At 36.0% G+C, this 22,571-nt stretch overlaps 1 protein-coding gene and 1 non-coding gene across 51 annotated transcripts in view; both read left to right on the forward strand.

Moving 5' to 3' along the window:
* MYT1L (myelin transcription factor 1 like) overlaps positions 1-22,571 on the forward strand; it is a 616,195-nt gene that overhangs the window by 207,449 nt on the left and 386,175 nt on the right. The window lies entirely within an intron of this gene.
* On the forward strand, positions 3,975-4,080 carry LOC111760312 (U6 spliceosomal RNA). The gene has a single exon (XR_002794047.1). It is a non-coding gene; the product is annotated as a U6 spliceosomal RNA (small nuclear RNA).

Genomic DNA, 22,571 nt, shown 5'->3' on the forward strand with positions numbered 1-22,571 from the left:
TGCAATAGTGTGACACTGGAGGTTTTACTTATGAAAAATTGCTGGTTTGAAATATATGAAAACATTTTTGCTATGTATGGTACAGAGATACCAGTGACTGTTGGCTGTAAATTCTTTGAAATTCAATGAAAATAAAAGTTCAGTAGTCATAAATAAATGTTTATCTAGACGGTCTATGCAGTGAGAAAACTCAGTGCACAAACCCAAATTTATAGAAGTCATAAATTAAGAAGTATCCTTTAGGATACTCTTATAGCAGCACTTCCAGCCGTTGCCTCCTCAGATGACAATATGCAGTATAAGAGAAGGCCATTTCTGGAAGGAAGCTCATCAGAGTGAGAGAGTCCACAGTAAACTTCTCATTGTTTCTCATTGGCTCAGATTAGGTTACAAACCCAACTGATTCAGTTTCTTGGATTAGAAAAGTGCATTGAGCTGACTGGTTTAGTCCTGTTCATCCCTGTACCGACTGAAGGGCAAAGTGATAAATTTATCCTGATAAGCACAATCTAATCAATGCTCACTCCTTCTGCCAAGACTGCTGAACAGTAGGGTATGGGATGGGTGGGGTCAATCCTTATGTCTACTTCAAAGAGCAATCTGAATTGTAGAATCATTCTTCACAGTTGGAACTTTCGGATTCCTTTAATTCAGAACAAATCTATTGAAAACATTGAAATATATTTTAAATAGTAATGAGCATTATTATTATTGATACAAACATGCTATCCCTAAATCCCACAATAATCTACTAAGGTAGGTACTGTGACATTAGAACAGCTTTACTAGAAAGAAAAATAAGGAATGTTCACTTCAGTAAACATGGAGTGTAGCAAGGCTGGTGGAATAAGTGAGGAGTTTTGAATGAAAAGACAATTTAAACCCTTCTCCTCCACTTACCAAATGACATTCCCCTGAGCTGTTGGTTAGCCATTTCAACAAGGGAAAATATTGTTTTCTCATGTCCTAGAGTATTATAATAATTAAATAATGGACTCCATATGAAATATTTTATAACTGTACATGAGGGATTTATCCTTATTATTGATTCTTTTTGTAACGTTGTTACTAGAATGGTGACATCTCTTTGTATGCTTGGAAAAGTCAATGGATACCCAATCAGTTTCTTTTTTGGACTTGCTTTATAAAGTTTGAGATTATTTAGGCAGATTTCTAATTATAAAGGTTTTAGGCACCTGAGTAGTCTATTCTTTCTTCCCAATATTGTCCTTTAAGCATCTACAACTAAAAAAATGTGTACTAGAAAAGACTGACATTTTATATCACCCATAATTTCTTTTGAAAACAGAAGTATTTTATAACATTTTTAATACTTTCCTAATTCATCTTTTTATTAAGCTTGGAATTTTGTATAATATATCTTCATACACCCAAGTAGTATGTATTTCGAGGCCTTTTTATTCATTCATTCAACATATATTTACTGTTTGTTTTATGTGCTAGGTCCAACCAATTGAACCCAAATAATTGCTCTGCATACAACATAGTCATTTCAATAATAAATAAAATTATCACACAGTATATAATTGGAAATACCTCTAAGGTATTCTATAGGGATTCTATAAACATAAGGGATTTTATAATGTAAAAGATTCTATGGGAGTTTAATATGCATTGCTGTACTAGTTAAGATCTGAAAGATAAGTAGAAGTTAACTTTGGGTGGGATGTGAGGGTTGTGCTCCAGTCAAAGGAATCAAGAAATGCAAGAGGGCACAAAGTACCACTCAGTAACTAGAAGGAGACTAACTAGGTGGAGAGTTGGGGTGCAGCATGACAGAGAGAACAGCACATGGTAAGCTTGGAGAGGTGGCAGTCGTTAGGTCATGCCATTCTTTCTAAACCTGGTAAGATTTATTTATTTAATCTTAAGAACAATAAGACATTGTAGAACGTTTTAAGCAGGGTCACTAATACATTTTAAAGAGATCATATTGGCAGTAGAAGATAACCTGCAAACAGATATGGAAAGAACAGACAGGATACTATTGCAAGAGTTGAACACTAAGGTTTGGGACATTATCATGGTCCCATATGAGGGATATGGAGGCAGGTACATAGACTTAAGATGTAGACACCACTTATCAGACTTAGTGGATTGTATAAGGATGGCTGTACCATGAAGCTTTTAGACAGTTGCAACAAAGTTGAGTTTTAAACATTAGCCCCGGAAAAGTAAAACTTTCTAAGTACATGTCTGCATTTATAAATGAGGCAAACATCCTATGTTCCTACTGTATGTAGTATTGAAGAGGAATCAGTGAAATAAAGCAGGTAGGAAAAGAAGTTTTTTAACATTCTAAAACATTATGCAAATTTAAGAATTAGTGTTTATTTTGATATAACGTTCTAACCCTGCTAATTGTCTTATGTGTTTGGATTTCCAATTTTTGTCAAAGACAGCCATTACACTCATAATTCAGATCAGTGCACCTATTTAGGGTAAAATGATCTCAAGAAGCAAATGAAAATAGCAAACTAGTAACATGATAATCCTCAACAAGGTACTTTTACAGAATCTTAAAAAAAATTTCTATTAGTTTCTCTTTTGCTGTGTACCCAATTGCCACAAATTTAGAGACAACATAAATTTATTATTTTACAATTCTAGAGATTAGAAGTCTAAAATGGTTCAGTAACCCTGTGTTCCTTTTGGACAGAGAATCCATTTTCTTGTCATTTTCAGCTTCTAGAGGCTACCTGCATTCCTTGGCCCATGGCCCTGAATCACTGCAAAGTCTGCTTCTATCATCCTACCTCCCAATTTGACTTCCCTGCCTCCCTCCTTTCCTTACAAGGACCCTTGTGATCACAGTGGGCCCAACCAGATAATCCAGAATGATCTCCATGTCTCATGATCCTTAATTTAATCATACCTGCAAAGATCACTCCATGTTAGGTAACACATTCGCAGGTTCCAAGGACATGGAAATTTGGAGGCAGGGGGAAGACAGAGTTGTATGTGCTTTTTTCTGTCTATCACAAGAAGCAAAATGCATGAAACAACCCCAAACAAATAAATCAATTACATTCTGTGCCTAAATTAAAAAGAGTATAAACTGTAGCTTCTGGTTAGCCAAGAGGCAATGCTCCAGGGAGTCCTTCCCCTGTAGAATGTTTGAACTTTTGAGCAACTAGCAAAAACTGGCAGAGCCATCTTCCTCAAAACTCCATAAAACAGGCAAAGGGTTACAATACCTAAAAGAGTGCTGAATCAAGAAAACACAGCTTTCCAAACAATAGGAGAAGCTCATGGTCCCATTCCTATCCTTTCTCCCATTGCCTCCCCAGTACAGTGTGAGGCCTGTGCTTCTATTGTTGGTCCCTGGCCCTGTTCAAGAGGGAACAGAGTAACAACTATGTGCATACTGGGTCACACTATCGGATGACAATCTGAAAAACTGAACCAGGAAATTCAACTTGGGCTCATCCTTTCCAAAACTTGCCCTATATGCAGAAGCAGCTTGCAGGTAGCTAAAGCAGAGTATATATATATATATAAAAAAACAATTAAATCAAAGCAGCCTAGAACAAAAGATTACCTGCTTTATGTCATACAATTAGAGCATATGGGAGGAAAAGAATATTTATATCATAGGGAATAGAGAAGGTATCTGAATTCCTGTAAATGAGGAAATTCCTAAGACCACAAGCAAGCCTAGGACAAGATATGTTTCAGAAAGACAGAAAGGACCCTTCATTTCAAATTCTTGGGCTGATCTTCTTGTTAGGACAATTAAACTCTGGAGAAGAACAGCAAACAACACAGAGCCAATTTGCAAAGACTGTGAAAAGTGATTTTGTGTCTGTGTGTTGGTTTGTTTCTTTCTTTTAGCTCTTGGCAGTCATGGAAATCTTCTCATATTACTAGCTAGATTAAATCTTAAGGAACATACAGGTCAGGGACTAAATCTCAGAGTTAACACTTGGAAATATTGAACTGTAAAGTGTGCAGTGCTTGCTTCAGCAGCACATATACTAAAATTGGAATGATACAGAAAGATTAGCATGGCCCCTGAGCAAGGATGACATGCAAATTCATGAAGCATTCCATGTTTTTGCAGAAAAGGCATTTGACAAAAGACAGGATCCTTTCTTGATAAAAATACGACAAAATATAGGAATTGAAGAAACATTTCTCAACATGATAAAGGCCATATGTGAAAAACCTACAGCTAACATGTACTCTGTAAGCTTTCCCAACTGAGATTGGGAACAAGACAAGGATGTCCACTGTCACCACAGTTTTTCAATAAAGTGGTAGAGGTCCTAGCTAAAGCAACCAGGCAAGAAAAATAATAAAAGGCATCCAAAGCAGAAAGGAAGAAGTAAAACTCGCCATTCGTAGATGATATGCTCCTATACCTAAAAAGTCCCAAAAAATCTACAACAAAGCTGCTAGAGAAGAAACAATTTCAGTAGAATGTCAGGATACAAGGTCAAAATTCAAAAATCAATGATGTTTCTATACAATAGCAATGTGCAATCCGAGAAGGAATCCAGGAAAAAAATTTCATTTACAATAGCGACTAAAAAAAATCAAGTATTTAGGAATAAACTCAACCAAGGATGTAAAGCATTTATATTCAGAAAATAACAATGCATTGTTAAAAGAAATAAAAGGAGACCTAAATAATTACAAAAACCTTCCATGCTTATGGATTGGAAGACTAAATATCATTAAGATGTCAATTCTACCCAAATTTTAAAGATGTGTGCTATCCCAATCAAAAAATTCCACTAGCACTTTTTAAACAAATAGAAAACATAATTATCAAATTTATTTGGAAGGGTAAGTGGCCCCAAATAGTCAGAAACATCTTAGAAAGGAAAAGCAAAGTTGGAGGACTCTCACTCATGGATTTAAATCATATAACCTAGCTAGAGTGGTAAAAACAGCATGGTACTGGCATAAAGATGGACACATAGACCAATGTGACTGATGATTCAGAAACAGAGACTCACATCTATGGTCAAGTGATTTTTGAGAAACTTGTCAAATCCACACGCAGCTGGGTAAGAGCTGTCTATACAGCAAATGGTGCTGGGAGAACTGGATATCCATATTCAAAAAAAAGAGGACTCCTATCTCTCACCTTATACAAAAATTAACTCAGGAAATCAGAGACCTAAAATAAATGCTAGAACCATAAAGCTCCTAGAAGATAATGTAGGAAGACATCTTGAAGACCTAGTAGTAGGTGGTGGATTCTTAAACCTTACACCAAAAGTATAGGCAACAAAGGAAAACAGAAAAATGAGACCTCCTCAAACTTAAACACTTTTGTGTTTCAAAGGACTTAGTCAAGAAGGAAAAAAGTTAGCCCACTCAATGGAAGAAGATGTTTGAAACCACATATCTGATAAGTTCCATTCTATATAAAGAGATCATACAACTCAAGAATTAAAGAGCAAGTAATCCAATTAAAAAATAGCCAAAGATTTAAATAGACATTTCTCCAAAGAGGACATACGAATGGCCAAAAGCACAATGAAAAATGTTCCATGTTGCTAGCTATTAGGGAAATGCAATATCATCTCACACTGCCTAGAATGACCATTATTTATAAACAACAACAACAACAACAACAAAATAAGTGCTGGAGAGCATATGGAGAAATAGGAACACTCATTCACTGTTGGTGAGATTGTAGAATGGTGCATCCTCTGAGGAAGACAATTTAGTGATTCCTCAGTTAGCTAAATATAGAACCGCCATATGGTCAACAATTCCTCTACTAGGAATATACCCAGAAGAACTGAAAACTGTGACATGAACAGATATCTGCATACCAATATTTGTAGGAACATTATTCACAATTGCCAAAAGATGGAAACAACCGAAGTGTCCATCAACCAATGAATGGATACATATAATGTGGTATATACCAATGATGGAATACTGTTCTTCAGTAAAAGGAAATGAAATTGAGATACATATGATAACATGGATGAATCTTGAAGACATGCTAAGTGAAGTAAACCATACACAAATGGACAAATATTGCATGGTCTCATAATATTAACTAAATACAAAGAATAAGCACATGGAGTTAAAACCTAGAGTTTAGGTTATTAGGAGATAAGAGGAGGGTTGAGAAGTACTACTGATGCTTAATGTATATAGAAGTTTTAATTAGCTTGACCGTAAGAGTGTGGAAATGGATTGAGTTGATGGTAACATATTATAGTGAGTACCAACTGGTTTATTAGTGGGTTGTGGCTGAAAAGGGTAGTCTAGTGATGTAAATGTCAATTGAAAGAAAGCTAGAGAATAATCTGGGGACTGAATAACACAGTGAACCCAGAGGTGGATGAGAATTGTGGTTGATGGTAACAATGCAAGAGTGTCCTATGAGCTAGAGCAGATGTACATCACTATTGCAGAGTGGTGGGAATGTGGAGAAGCATGAGAAAAATACAATTATTGTGATATATGGACTGTAGTTAACAGCAATACTGTAATATTCTTGCATCAATGCCAAAGATATACTGTATTGGCAATGGAAGGAGGTATGGAAAAATCATGCCAAATGTATTCAATGGACCATGGTGGTAATAGTCTGACGATATTATCTTACAATCTGTAACAAATGTTCCACCACAGTGTGGTGTGTTGGTGAAAGGATGTTATTTGGGAATTTTACACATGTGCATGATTGTTTTGTAAATTCACAAATCTGTAGCAAATGTTCCACCACAGTGTAGTGTTTTGGTGAGTGGGTGTTGTATGGAAATTTTTTACATGTTCCTGATTGTTTCTTTTTAAGTTCACAGCCTCTGTAGTAAAAATATTAAAAAATAAATGAATAATAAGGTGGGTTGGGGGGCAGAATACACCAAATGTAAGATATGGACTATAGTTAGTAGTAGTATTTGACAACATTCTTTCAAAATTAGTAAAAAATGTTTCACAAAAATGCAAGGTGTTGGTAGTGGGATGACGTATAGGACCCCTGTATGATCCTATGAATTTTGTTTTGTGAGTTCACAACTTTTACTGTACACTTATTGTTTATGTATGTTCAATAAATTTTTTTTAAAGGCAGAGATTGCAAAGAAAAAAATGTGCAGTGTGCAACAGAAGAGTACAAAGAAACAGGAAATTATGTCCTAGCCAAAGGAACAAGATAAACATCTAGAAACCATCTACAAAGAAGTCCAGACTTCAGATATATACTAGACAAAGACTTTTAAAAATATTCTCAATATCATCAAGGAAAAATAGAAACTTTAAAAATGGAACAGACAGACAGAGTTGAAGACCACAATAAGAGAAATAAAAAATTCCTAGAGAGTTTCAACAGTATATTGGTGTTGGCGGAAGAAAGAATCAGTGACTTCAAAGATAAGGACATTCAAAATGATTCAATCTGAGGAGCAAAATGAAAAAAAGATGAAGAAAACCTAAGATACCTGTGGGAAACCACCAAGAGTGTGAATATATACATGGCATCCCAGAAAGAGAAGAAAGAGAGAAAAGGGCACAAGGAATTACAAAGAAATAGCATTAGGAAACTTCATAAATTTAAAAAAAGACACAAATATGCGCATTCAGGAATCCGAACAAACCCACAAAAGATAAACCTGAAGATAACCAGACACACAGTAGTCAAACAGTCAAATACCAATGACAAGAAGAGTTCTGAAAGCTGAAAGAGAAAAGCAACAAGGAGTATCAATAAGATTAAATACTGATTTTACATCAGAAACCATGGAAGCAAAAGGCTGTGGAATGAAATATTTAAAGTGCTGAAAGAAAGCCAATGCCATCCAAAAATTTTGTATCTGGCAAAAACGCCTTTCAAAAATTTGAAGACATTATGTCATTCCCAGATAAATAAAAACCAAAAAGTTCATCACCACTAGACCTGTCTTACAAGCAATGTTAAAGGGAGTCATTCAAACTAAAATGAAAGGGCATAGACATTAGCTCTAAACAGCCTAAAGAAATAAAGACCTCCAGTAAAGATAACCATATGGGTAATTGTAAATACCCGTAGTATTGCATTGTATTTTTTATATATAACTTCACTTTTTACTTCTTGCAGGTTGTAAAATGAAAATGCAAAAGTCTATGGTGTTGTACATACTAAGTATAGAAATATAATTTGTAACAAGTATAATGAAAAAGTAAAAAGATGGAGAGATAAAGGGACAGTGTATGTTTATGATATTGAGGTTAACTTGGTGTCAAATCAAATGTCATTGTTGTAGATGTAGGAAATCAAATTTAAGCACCATAGTAAGCACAAAGAAAACACCTGAAAAAATAAATACAGAGGTAAATGAGAAGGGGTTTAAGTCTGTAAAAAGTATAAAACACAAAAACTAAAATAATATAACAGTAGAAATTAATGAAAGAATGATGGGACAAAAATATTTAAGATTTACAAAGAAAATGTAGTAAAATTGCAAAAGAAAGTCCTACATTATCACTAGTTACTTTAGATATAGTAGATTAAAATTCCCCAGTCAAAATGCAGAGATAGGCAGAATGAATAATAAAGCATGACCCAACTATATGCTGTTTACAAGAGACTCACCCAAACATACAAGTAGGTTGAATGTGAAAGGATGGAAAAATATATATACCATACAAATAGTAATAAAAAGAGAGCTGAGGTGGGTATGCTAACATCAGATAAAATAGAATTCAAGACAAAAACTGTTTTGAGGAACAAAGGAGATCACTACATATTCCTTAAGGGGTCAATTTAATAATAAGATAAAACAATTATAAAGATCTTTGTACCTAATGGCAGAGCTCCAAAATATATCATGGAAATACTAACACACTTGAAAGGGGAAAGAGACACTACTACATTAATAGTAGGAGACTATTTAATAGCCAAAAGAAGAACAAATTTGAAGGACTCATACTTCCTGACTTGAAAGCTTATTACACATCTACAGTGGTCAAAATAGCATGGTACTGGCACAAGGAAAGATATATCAAACAAGCAGTCATTTTGAGAGGTTAGAAAGATAGACCCTCACATCTATGGCCAATTGTTTATTGACAAAGTTGTCATGTGCACTCAATTGGAAAAGAATAGTGTCTTTAACAAATAGTGCTGGGAGAATTGGATGTCCATAAGCAAAAGAATGAAAGAGGACCCCTATTTCACACGATATACAAAAATTAACTCAAAATATATCAGAGACCTAAATATAAAAGCCAGGACTATAAAATTCTGAAAAAACAAGAGGAAGCATCTTCAGGATCATATATTATTTTATTCAATGAATCTTAGACTTTATACCCAAATCACAAGCAACAACAACAAAAACAGATAAATAGGACCTCATCAATTTTTTTAAATGTGTATCAAAGGACTTAACCATGGAAGTAAAATGACAACCCACACAATGGGAGAAAATATTTGGAAACCACATATGTAATATCTACAATACATAAAGAAGTCCTTCAACTCAACAAAATGACAAACAACCCAGTTTAAAAAAAGGGCAAAAAAACTTGAATAGACATTTCTTCCAAGAAGATATACAAATGTTCAAAAACATGAAATGTTTCTCAACTTCCTTGGCATTTAGGGAACTACACATCACAACCACAATGGGATATCAATTTATAGCCATTATAGAATGCCTACTGTTAAAAAACTAAATAACAAGTGCTGGAGAGGATGTGGCAAAGTAGGAGCCCTTGTTCATTGTTGATGGGAATGCAAAATTGATGCAGCTACTGTGGAAAACAGTTTGGCACATCCTGAGAAAGTTAAATATAGAATTACCATCTGATCCTTCAATCCTACCTCTAAGTATATACCCTAAAGAACTGAAAGCAAGGACTCAAACAGATATTTGCACACCAATGTTAAGAGTGGCATTATTCACAAATTCACAATTTCCCAAAGATGGAAGCAATCCAAGTGTCCATCAACACATGAAGGGGTAAATAATATGTGATGTATACATATAATAGAATATTATTTAGCTGTAAAAAGGAATAAAGTTCTGATACACGTGGCAGCAGGGATGAACCTGGAGGACATAATGCTGAGTGAAATAAGCTGAACACAAAGGTCAAATAATGTATGATCTCACTGATATGAAACAATTAGTTAAAGCAAATCTATAGAGTCAGAAATGAGAGGCTAATTGGGCATAGGAACGGAGATTAATGCTTAAGTGATACAGAATTTCTGCTTGGGGTTATGGAAATGATCTGGTAATGGATAGTGATAATGGAAGGACAATATTGGGAATGTAATTAATGCCACTGAATTATACTTTTGAATATGTTTTAAAGATGAAATTTTAGGTTGTGTGTTTGTTACTGGAACAAATTTTAACCAACAAACAGACATAGAATTGTACAACCAAATAGTGAATCCTAACAAAAATATGGACTATAGTTAAGTTATAATCGACTTCATCAATTTTAGCAAAGGTACCACATATATAATAGAGAAAACTTCATTGCAAAGGGAGTATATGGGAATTCTTTATTTTTTGCATTATTTTTCTGTGAACCTACACCTTCTCTAATAAAAAAAGAGATTATAACCCATTGTTAAGCCAGAAAGTTCATGGTACCATCTATGTGTGTAGTATTAAACTAGAGCCAAAGAAATATATCAATCACACTTTACCTGATTTACTGGAGGAAAACAAAGGGCAGAAGGCATTTCATAGTACTCTAAAAGCTCATCAGGATCTCCTCTGACCCACTTATCTTGCTTTCCATTACCCTGCCGAATGCTACCCAAAGATTTCATCCTGTTTTGTTTCTACTCTCTATTCCTCACCCCAAAATCATACAAAGCACTGCTCAATGGTTTTTCTACTCACTGGTGTCTCTTTCACATACACATATAAACCCTAATACACTCCTTCCCATTCTCACAATTCTGCATAAAAAGCCAGGAACCTATCTTACAAAGACAGAATGTTCAGAAGGTGGGAAAGAGCAATAAATTGAACAGGAAGTCTGGCATGAGGAAACTGAGGCACAGAAAGGTTAAATTGTAAAAGATGACCTATATTGCAAGAGGTAGAGCTAATATTCAAATCCAGACAGTATGGCACTGGAGTTCACATTCTTAATGTCTGCAGTAAATATTCAGTGATTTAATTACTAAGCATTGCTAATAACGTCAGATTGTAAGATAGTATAACAAGAGCTATATGCAAATCTAGCCATAACTGGTCCTAGACAAAGATGGCCATAGACTGTTGAAAGGAGAAAAATAAAAAGGATAAAGTAATATCTTATTTTCTTTTAATTAGTGGAAAGACAGACATAGGAGTGTCTTTCATATTCTTAGGGTCGGCATAATGCGAAGCAGCTCTTTCTTTTCCCATTTATTCTCTTGTAGAGGAAAGAATCACAAATATGAAAAAGAACATTGACATAGCAAACTAAAAGCTTCTCTTTCATTGTCTTAAGTAGTCTAAGTGGGTAGACCAGGACAGTATCTGTGATAGATAATAAGAGAGGAAAATTTCAACTTTCATTAGAATAAAATTGTACACCAGTCGCCAAGTTAGGCATTTGGCTTTGCCATGACAGTTATCGCCACCTGGTGGCAGTGAATCTAAAACTCAAATTATCTCTCCGAACTGTTGAATTTCCAAGCAATATGAACAAAATTGATTATATAATAATGACACAATAAAGGATAATTATTATAAATACCTAATTCTAGTCAGGACCTGGATAGTCTACTATTCTATTAAGTGAAGAGCATAACACATTCACATTTGTGGATATGTGAGTGTGTGTGTGTGTGTGTGTGTGTGTGTGTAAGATGTACATTCTTATCCACAAAGGGGGATATGTAGCATTGTATAATCCTTTATAATTTAAAAACTACTTATCTAAAATATGTAATTGTATAAAAGTTATCTGAATTCTACCTTTTCAACTTCTATAATTTAAGTTTTATTTTTCCTCTTCTTTAATTTAAGCTCTATATTTTTATAAGGACCCTACGTAAGTTAGTTTCACACCTTTTTTTCACAAATGTAAACAGCCTGCCTCTGGGGCATAATAATTTAGGTCTAAGAGAATGAGAGGGAGAACAGGCACTGTATTGACTTTGCAATTATTTTTTTAAAAAAATAAATAACAAATAAAGCTCGTAATGGAAAGCTTAATGTAGTGGAAAGAGGCAAAAGGTAGAGAGGTACTTGTTTTGAAACAAGTTAAGTTATAGTCTCCCCATTAAAGAACTTGCAAATAGCATGTAATTTAATTCTTGGAGTAATCCTACGTTACATTACGAGAAATCGAAAGTTCAAACAAAATGAAGTAAATTTCCAGGCATACTTATAAGTGATTGACTTATGAGCTTTCTAAACTGAGTTTATTTATTTATTTATTTATTTATTAAAGATTTATTTATTTCTCCCTCTCCCCCCATTGTCTGCTCTCTCTGTCCATTTGCCGTGTGTTCTTCTGTATCTTCTCATATTCTCAATAGGTGGCTCCAGGAACTGATCCTGGGGACCTTTCAGAGTGGAAGAGAGGCACTCATTCTCTTGTGCCACCTCAGCTCCCTGGTCTGCTGCATCTCTTATTGTCTCTCCTCTATGTCTCTTTTTGTTACTGTCATCTTGCTGCGCCAGCTCTGCACGTGGGCCAGCACTCCATGAGGGCCAGCATTCCTGCGTCGGGTAGCACTCCTGTGCAGGCCAGTACTCCTGCATGAGGCAGCACTCCACTCCAGCCAGCTCTCTGCTCAGGCCAGCTTGCCATGCGGGCCAGCTGGCCTTCACCAGGAGGCCCCGTTTATCAAATCCTGGACCTCCTACATGGTAGACAGGAGCCCAGTTGCTTGAGCCACATCTGCTTCCCCTAAACTGAGTTTACAATTGCACTGATCATAATAACTGGGTTCTGGTGAAGAAAGTACCTAGCACAGTGTTTACCATAAGCTAGTCACAGAAAAAAACACCTATTCTACTGAATTTGATTAATAATAAGCACATATTCCAATGGGGCATACAGACAAACTGGATTAAAAGTCTCTGATCATTTAATGTGAAGAACTGATCCTCACCCAGATCCTGTAATGAGTTGGGCAATCTCCTAAATGCTACTGTCATTTTCCCCATCTGTAAACACTGGATATTTTTAATCATCCATCTATCACTTATACATATAAATAATTACACATATAAATAATGTTTTCTCTGAGTCTATAGGTACCTCATCAAACTAAATCTCCTTGTTAGGCATCTAAGACAGACTTGATTTAAAAAACAACATTTACAATTTATAGTTTGTAGTATGAAAGAGAATGGAATTTAGCTTGGGCATTTGAAGTAATAATTTGCTATTATATGAAAGAAAATGCATATATAAAAATTTACATACCCAGTATTATTTCCAAAAATTGGTATGACTGTGCTCTGTGTTAATATTCCTGGTCTTGAAACACAAGTTTAAAATAATTAGCAGAGTTGATATCTTTAATTGGTAATAAACCATAAATTGATAATAAACCATAAAAACATTCTCTGTTCAATACAAAAATTGTTCATGTCAAGTAAAAATCAGTATTATTGTACAAGATGATTTAATGACTAGATCTTGAAAGTTATTTGTTATTGATTTACAATTCAGATTTTGAGAAAAGACCGCTCTAAGTCTCTAGGCACTATTATTGCCTGCCTGACTGAGAAAGTAGATAGAATGCAAATTTGGTCGTCTCTGTCCTGAATTTCATGCCTACCTTTCAGCCTTATTACCTAAGTAATAATGCATATATTAAAACTTCTCTTATGAAATGTACAATATAAGCCAGAAAAGCTGTGTTTAGTAGAAGTAAGTGGCAAGAAAGACATTGTAAGTGTGGTTGTATTAGTCTTCCAAAGGGGTGCTGAGGCAGAGTACCAGAAATCTGTTGGTTTTTATAAACGGTATTTATTTGGGGTAAAAGCTTACAGTTACAAGATCTACAGCATCCAACTCAAGGTTGCTTTCTCACCAAAGTCAGTTGCCATGGGTTGAGGCAAGATGGCCACTGATCTCTGCCTGATCTCTCCTTCCTGGACTTCCTCTTCCTCTTAAATCTCCATGGGCCCAGCCTCTTCTCAATCTCAGCTGTAGGCTGGACTAGGGCTTCTCTCTCAGGACTTCCTCTCTCCTTGGCATGGGGCTCTGGTCTTTCTAGGCTTTCTTTATTAGCTGCAAACTATCAGGCAAATGGTTCATTTCTCCCTGGGTCCCCAGGATCAAAAATGACAGAGCTCTGTCTCTTCCTATCTGTCTCCTTGAGGGAGTGTGTCCATTTATATCGTGGCCCCATGGGGGCAGGGGGTACTTACCCCCCGAGTCACACCTTACCGACATGGTAGAATCAAAGCCCTTATCTTAACAGGTAATTTAACCAAGGGCCCTTCAACTGATCCAATACAATGAAAAAGGTGTCACACTAGAAGAATAAATTAGTCCACAAACATAATCTTTCTCATTTGGGGATTCATAGAATAACCTCAAACTGTCCCAGTGGTCTTGGAAGAAACACCTTCGCTCATACACAGGCACAAAGTCAGTCATCTGTGGAGGTCCCATGAGCAAAAGATAAGTTTTGTCTTCACACATCAACACACACACTGACACACATCACCACCACTTACAACAACAACGAAGAACTTTTGATGGGACAAAACTCTAATTAAAAAGGAAAGAAACAAAAGCGGCGCATGAAGGGCATGAACCAAAATTTCAAAGAAAAAAACAATAAAGTAGATTTTTTTTTTCCTTCCAAGGATAATAAACTTGCAACCTAAACTACTTTTCAGGGTAAAATGAAAAAGACCTTCAAGTGACACCTACTAAATTTATTAAGCATTGACTGCATAACTATTATTTTAAAAATTTCCCTAGAAATGACAACAAGGTCGATAAAATGCATGCCTCTCCTTGACGGAGCTAGCAATAGAGTAAGGTTATAAGGTACATAGAGACTCTCTTGAGAGAGAAGGCTGAGAGTCACAGATATCTGGAGATGCAGAGTGCTCTGATAGAAGACTTAGGAGTTAAATCAGAGTAAGATCAAATTATGAGGAAGGAAAAAATAAATAAAATAAAATAAATCTGTAAGGGCAAAGGCTTTGACTTCTGCATTTAAAATCCCCTGCAAGCCCCGACTGGCCACTAACATTGTTGCCAATCAAGCCACGAGTTTCCGAAGGTTTTAATGAACAAACTTTACTTCAAAGCATGCTGCAATCCACCAAGAACACTAAGGACTCCCTTCTTGCTTACTAACCCTTTCCTCCAGAGAATATGACATTTAATTTGGAATTGTTCCTTTGCTTGTAGCATTCAACCTGCTGAAGTCCAAGGGTTTGACCTTTTCAATATGTGTTGGACAATGGAAATTACATGATGAAGCAAATTGTCAGAATATGGGGTGGGAAGTGAAACCATCTTTCAGGCAAGCTATGTTTTTAGTGTTTAACGACATTTAGAAAGGGTCACTGTGATCTCAGATGTGGTCAGATGCTGTGTCTAGTTGTAGCATGAAGACGGGAACTCAGCTACAAATCAGGATAACTCAAGTCTCAACATACGCGGTTTGTTATTCATTCAATTAAAACCACACAAGGAGCTCTTCTGGACCATCCAGCCCTGTGCCTGACACCAAGCACACAATTGTGAGCAAGACAAAACTTTACTGTCTAAGCGCTGCCAGCTAATGTGGAAAACTATGAAATAAATAAAAAATTACAATACAGTGTGATGGTTTCTGTAACTAACGTGGTATAAACCAATTTGCAGCAATGGAGAGGCTGCTTAGTAATAATTTTATGTGGAAATCAAGGAAGATTTCCTGCAGGAAAAAAAGGGGACAACTTGAACTAAATCTTAAACAATGAGGAGGAGTAAATCATGAGGACAAGTAAAGAGGTTATAGGACACTTGTTTTAACAACCTGGGAGAGGGGCGGAATGTCAAATGATGTTACTGGAGTTCCCAAACTTTCTTCACCATTTAACTCTTAAACAGGTGGTGTAAGTCACCTAACCTCTCCCAGGTTCGGTGTCTCCTCTGTAAAATAGGAATAATGATAATACCAGCCTCCCTAGCCTGTTGTGAGAGAATCAAATGAGTCAACATGTGTGATGGCATGTTTTAAAATAGTAACATATTGCATAAATGTGAATTGTTATTTTTGAGGCAATTGTGAGAAAACGGGGTGGGAAATAAAACTTAAAAATATCTAAGGTTTTGTGTTAATTACTCTGAATGAATTATTTCATTTAATCCTCACAATAACCCCCCATTCTACAGATGTGAAGAATCTGTAAACAGTTGAACAGTTTGACCACTGTCACTGGTAAGAGAAAAATAAGTGGTGGAGCTGGGATTCAAAGCTAGGCAGACCATGACTCAAAAGCACGTGCCCTAAATCATTTTCCCATGCTGCTCCTACTGCAGAATTTAATGTGAAGGTTTTCATATGGCAGGTAAAATGATCATTTAATTCTTTAAACATGTTTTAGAATTCAAAGACACAATCCAGTGTCCTGCATTGAGATAAATTTTTAATATATTCATTACACAAAGCTGAATTTTCAGCTATCCTTAATTGCTGAGCAGTTAATGACTCCTGGATAAGATTAGATATTTATAGGTTTTTAACTTACACAATATCTTTCACAGTTTACTATTTACTCATGGTAAGCATGAATTTCTGAGTGCTTATTGAAGTAGGTAAAAAGTACTTTGTAATATTGAAAGCACTATATTGTTATAATTATAAGTTTGTGCTTATCAAATTGTTCTGCAAGTTGTCCCCTTACTATTTGTACTGATTTAGGCTTGGTTATGTCAACCAGTTTTATGTCATTGCAAAATAAACTTGATATTTTCTGTCAATATTATGCTGTAACTTTGGGTTAGCATCAGGCTTCCATAGAACTCCAAAAACAATCAACAGTTAGATAGATTATGCTTGCTCTCAAATTGTTATCTTAACCACATGGTTGAATATTTAGCCTAATGTATAGAATGGCACACAAAATTTGAGGCAACTCAGTACTCTGATATATATCTCATTTATGCATAGAGCTCCTAATTTAGTTATTCTCCCATAGATGACTTATTATTATATTTACTTCTTTTTATTTTATTATATAAGTGTCAGTGTTCTAAACTTGATAAAACTATTATAGAGCATGTATCTGATATTTTTGTAGGGTAGTTCATTATTGAAGAGCGAGAGAGGAAATGGTATCTGATTAATGATCACTAAGTTTAGGTTTTTGTTTCCTTCAGTCATAACAAAACAAGGTTTATTAAAAACAAAAAACAACCTCCAAGCAGAATGGCTGGAATTATTTTATATTGACTGATAGGTACGTAGTAGCTGTGCTTGCCATCATTTGATGTTATTTCATTGTATCCTCTAAAATTTAAGGGATTTAAACTATTTCAAACGATGGCACACCATATAACCACATTTCTAATCATTATTTATTTATAGCACAAACTATGTCTTGTCAAGGCCTTTCAGGGATCCTGGATTCCTTGAGAACAATTGCTAGTTCTACCTTCCTAAAATGTTCCATCTGTAGCTCACTAGTATTCAAGTAACATCATGTGCAAAAACTTCCTGGTGATGCTGTAAGCCCTTTTGGGTCACTGAAGATCAAACTTTGGCATGGGCTTAAGATGCCTTCTGCTTTTTCTCTTCAGCCACTTTCATCTCTTATATTTTTTTTTTATGATTCCTCATAATCACATTTTATCAAATGTTTTTATCTTAAAGTAATAGAAGCACTTTATGAATCTAGCTGCTATACTTTGTTCTATAGATAGAAGACACTAGTGAAGGAAGAGCAATTAGGAAATTTTTGTCCTAGTTCAGGCAAGAGACTCTGAGGGCTTAAATAAAATTAGAAGCAGAGGGAATGGAAAGGATGAATAGGTGTGGGAGACCCTATAGAGGGAGATTGTTGCCAGGTATCTGCTGATATATACAAATCTGCCCACAAGTTAGTAGCCTAAAATGACTATTTGTTATTACCCCCTCATAGTTCTGTGGATTACTGTGCTCAGCTGTGTGGTTCTCAGTTAACACTTCTCTTGTAGTTGCTGTCAACTGGTTGATGGGTCTGGAATCTTCTGAAGACTTGACTGGGCTTGATGTTCCTTACCCCATGTCTGCCATCTGGGCTTGGTAGGCTGAAATAGTTCAGGGAAGGCCATGTCTTCCTCTCTCTCCACACGTTCTCTCTACATGGTTATATTGGTCTCCTATCATGGCAGTCTCAGCCATCTAACATGGCTTTGGCTTCCCATGGAACAAATATTCCAAGAGATCTATTTGAAAGCAACAAGTCATCTTATAATCTAGTCCTAGAAGTCACACAGTATCAATTCCTCTGTCTTTTATTGATCAAAATAAAGATTCAGAATTGACAAAGATTCAAAGAGAAGAGACGATGCAACCACATGAATACCAAGAGGCATGGTTTCTTGTAGACTCACCTTTCAAGACTAGTTACATAATTTGTGGACAGGTTGAGTATGGCAGGTAGAAAGAGAGATATATATCATTTGGGGTTTTCCAGAGAAACAAAACCAACAGGATGTAAGATGTATGTATGTATTTGAGAGCCAGACAGAGAAAGAGAGAGATTTATATAAAGAAATTTTACAAAGAGATTTATGATAAGGAATTGGCTCACGTAATTGTGAGGGCTGACAAGTCTGAATTCCATTGGGTAGACTGGAGGCTAGAAATTCTGATAATAGAGGTGTTGAAGTCCTAGACTTGAGTCCCTATTCTTAGGGGTAGAAATTCAGCAGGGAGTATAGTGTGTAGTCTTGAGCCAAAATTCCTTCTTCATCCTGAACCCTCAGTTCTTTGCATTTAAGATCTCCAAGGATTGGGTGGAGGCCACCCACATTATGGAAGGTAATATCCTTTACCTAAAGTCAACTAACTTTAGATGTTAATCCCATACCTGAAATATATCCATAACAATATCTAGGCCAATGTCTGACCAAATAACTGGACACTGTAACCTGATTTAGTTTGCTAAAGGTTGCCAAGGCAATATGGGGGTTGGCTTTTACAATGGAGATTTATTAATTTATAAGCTTACAGTTCTGAGGCTGTGGAAGTTTCCAGATCAAGGCATCATCTGGAAATGCTTTCTCCCTGATCTGTAGCTGTGGGTGATCAGGCCCATTGTGGCTTCTGCTGGCCTCTGCTGTCTCCTGTTGCTTTCAGCTTCTGGCTTCTCCTTCTGTGGCTTTCTCTCTGAGCTCCTGTGTTTCTGCAGCTCCCTCTCTCTCTATTCATCCCATTCATGAAGGATTCCAGTAAGAGGATTAAGGCCCACCCTAGGTCTAATAAAATTTGATTGGATTACTGAAATAATCTAATCCAGTGGCCCTAAACTGAATCTAATCAAAAGGTCCCACCTAAAATAGGTTCACACCCACAGAAATGGTTTAATCTAAGAACATAATTTTCTGGGGTCCACAAAAGCCTCAAACTACCACACTAACCTAACCAAATTAACATATGATATTAAACATCACATTATATGACTCTAAGAATTGCCAGCTTGGAAAGGTAGGAATTCTAGCCATTGATGTAACTGAGATCTTCAGGTGTAGAGAACAAGGAGAAAAAGGCCAAGGACATAGATTTAAAGAATATTTACATTTGAGAAATGCATATAGGTGGCAATGAAGAGAATAAAGAAACTTTCTTCAAGAAAGTAAGAGGAAATCAGGAGATTTTAATATAGAAGTTAAATGAGTTTTAAGAAAGAAAAAGGAGATGAAATACACCCTCCATTAGGTATGAACCCAATCATACTCATAGTTTTATTCTCAGTCCCTGCACAGGGCCTCATGAGATTAGAAGCCATGCAAAAAATACAGGATTGAACAGTTTTTAATTCTGAGTCAAGAAACTTTGGGATTGTTGCTGTTTTCATTAACTAGACAGAATACATCACCTTCTCTAAGTTGCAGTTTCCTCACCTGCAAATGATTGTTCTCATGGCCCCTTTCCTTCACTAATTATTACCTGCCTCACTGCATGGCTTGTTTTCTCGTCTGCATTCCACACACAACTGCAAACTGAAATAAAGCAAGGGTAGCCTCTTAATTACTGTCTTTGACATTTATTCAGTTTATCACCCAGGCCTTGGTACTTGGTGGGCTCTAAATAAACTTTTAGGAAATGGCATTGAATTGACCTTTAAATATAAGTTTAAATAATTGACAAGAGTTACATTCTGTCCACTCTCACTTGGGTTTTTAATCAATTCCTATAAACAGTCACCATAGACGTATGAGTCCCTTCTCATGCCTGTCATTCTCTTATGGATTTATAAAACCACCAGCGGACAGTCTTTACCCTTACCTTGCTGAAAGTTGTGTTGTGGAGATTCCATAAATTCATTGATTAACAAACAAATATTGTGTGACCTATGTATCTTTTAAAAATAAATAAAAAATATATTTTAAAAACCTATTTTGGGTCTAGTATGCACTGTTTTAAAAGCTGGGGACATAATAGGGAACAAGACTGACAAAAGCAATGCTCCTACGGAATTTACTCCTTGCTGAAGGTGCTCAGATAATAAACATTATAAATAAATGTATTATATTTCAGAAAGGTTTCAGTGCTAAAAAGAAAAATAAAACAGGGTAAGAGTGATCGAGGGTGCTGACAGGAAGAATAGTTAGAACATTAAATAGGAGGATGTGGTGCCAGTTAAAGAAGGACTTAAAGAAAGGGAGGAAACAAGCCATGTGGATATCTGGACAAAGTGTGTTCCAGGCAGAGGGACAGCCAGTATGGAGGCCTTGCAGCCTCTAGTGTGTATAAAGAACTTCAAAGGAGTCTGTGAGAATCTACAGAGATGGGTCTGGAAAAAAATGTAGATATTCTGATTTTAAAAATAAGAAACAAAACCAAAAAAATAAATAAAAAACACAGGAAGAAGGGCGTTGTCTTCTAGGCAGGGCAAAGAGGATGAGAAGCCATGGAGTAGACATCATCATATTTTATGAACGTGGTAATAAAAATCTGCAAAATCTAGACTTTAAGCAGCAGGGAGTACTTTGAGCTTCCCTTCAATGGTCTTTTCTACTCCTTTTATTTTTATGGCAATCTTGAATCTGGATATATCTATCGTTTGCTCCTTCACAAAATCCTTACTCATTCATTCATTCAACAACTATTTATAGAGCTCTTATTGTATTCCAGAATGGGTATATGAGCATAAACAAAAAACATATTTCCTGCTTTAAAAACACTTAGGATGGCCTGGGAGAAACATACATTGAACACACTAAAAAAAATCAGTTACTATCTAATTACAAATTGGAATACATGCCATTGAGGAAAGAAATTGTGTGACATGATGGAATTACAGGGATACTGTTTTAAATTAGGTGTGCAGTGAAGGACTCTCTGAGGAAATTGCTTTTAATCTGAAACTTGAAGGATGAGAAAGAGAAAGACATTCCAAAGTCTTATGTTTGCTAAGACAAGATTAACTTTCGGAAAAATTGGCAGCAATCTTCACACTGACATTGGGACTTATTTTTGCTGGTTGGGAGAGGAATTCTGTAAGAAAGAACATCTTTGTTGCAAGTCAAACATGGATTTTCTGTTTCTGATCTACACTTAGAAACAGTGCTCTGATTTTGAGTCCAATTCTAATTCGCCCCACTTTCAATATGCTTTCAATAAGTGGCTTAGTAAGAGTTCCTCTGAGGTCCAGTTTCCCTTCTTAAACTTGGATATAGTAGGTGAAATCTCTAAGTTTATTTTCCTCATCTGTATAATGAAGGCAATAATATTTACATAACTTTTGTGAAGGTTAAATGAAACGTTGTCTGTAAAATCACCTGACATAGCAGCTGGCAGTCAAAATAAAATTTAAAGGAAATTTTCAATTTAAAACAACCCAGTTGCACCCAGCAACTGGTAAGCAATGTTGGGGGAAACCTATATTCCCATCACGGAAGCTAATGTGAGGAGATTTTTGCCAGAGACAGGAAGTGGGTTTGCCATAAAACTATTTCCTCTCTTCCCACTGACGTTGGGTGAAGATGCCTCTAGCTGGCAAAGTTAGGAGGAGAAGGTTGTGTCAACCATTTCTCTCTCCCTGTTTTGGAGGATCCCTTTCTCAACACTTGACATGAAGGAGGCTCACCAGAGTAGGCTTTGCCCCCGCAAGAGGAGGCTCGCAGTTTGGATGCCTGAATCTTAATTTTTGGAGTATTAGAAAGCTTGCTTGATTGCAATCCCAAGTCATTCTCCAATTCAGCATTATCAAACATAACAATATTTATTTAACTCATTTTTTTCATTCATTTCCAAACTCAGGAAGAGGAGACAAGACTGTTATTTATTGGCTCCCTCAGTCCCCAATAAGAGACAGGAATTACAACAGCAGCTGTGGCATCTTCATCATCATCATCAACGTCCTCATTACGACCATCATCATATATATCAACAACAAACATTAACTGAGCACTTGCTCTCTTACAGGCACTTTATTAGGCACTTTACATTCATTATCTCATTT

The sequence above is a fragment of the Dasypus novemcinctus genome, chromosome 25 (assembly GCF_030445035.2).
Source record: "Dasypus novemcinctus isolate mDasNov1 chromosome 25, mDasNov1.1.hap2, whole genome shotgun sequence".
NCBI classification, from domain to species: Eukaryota; Metazoa; Chordata; class Mammalia; order Cingulata; family Dasypodidae; genus Dasypus; species Dasypus novemcinctus.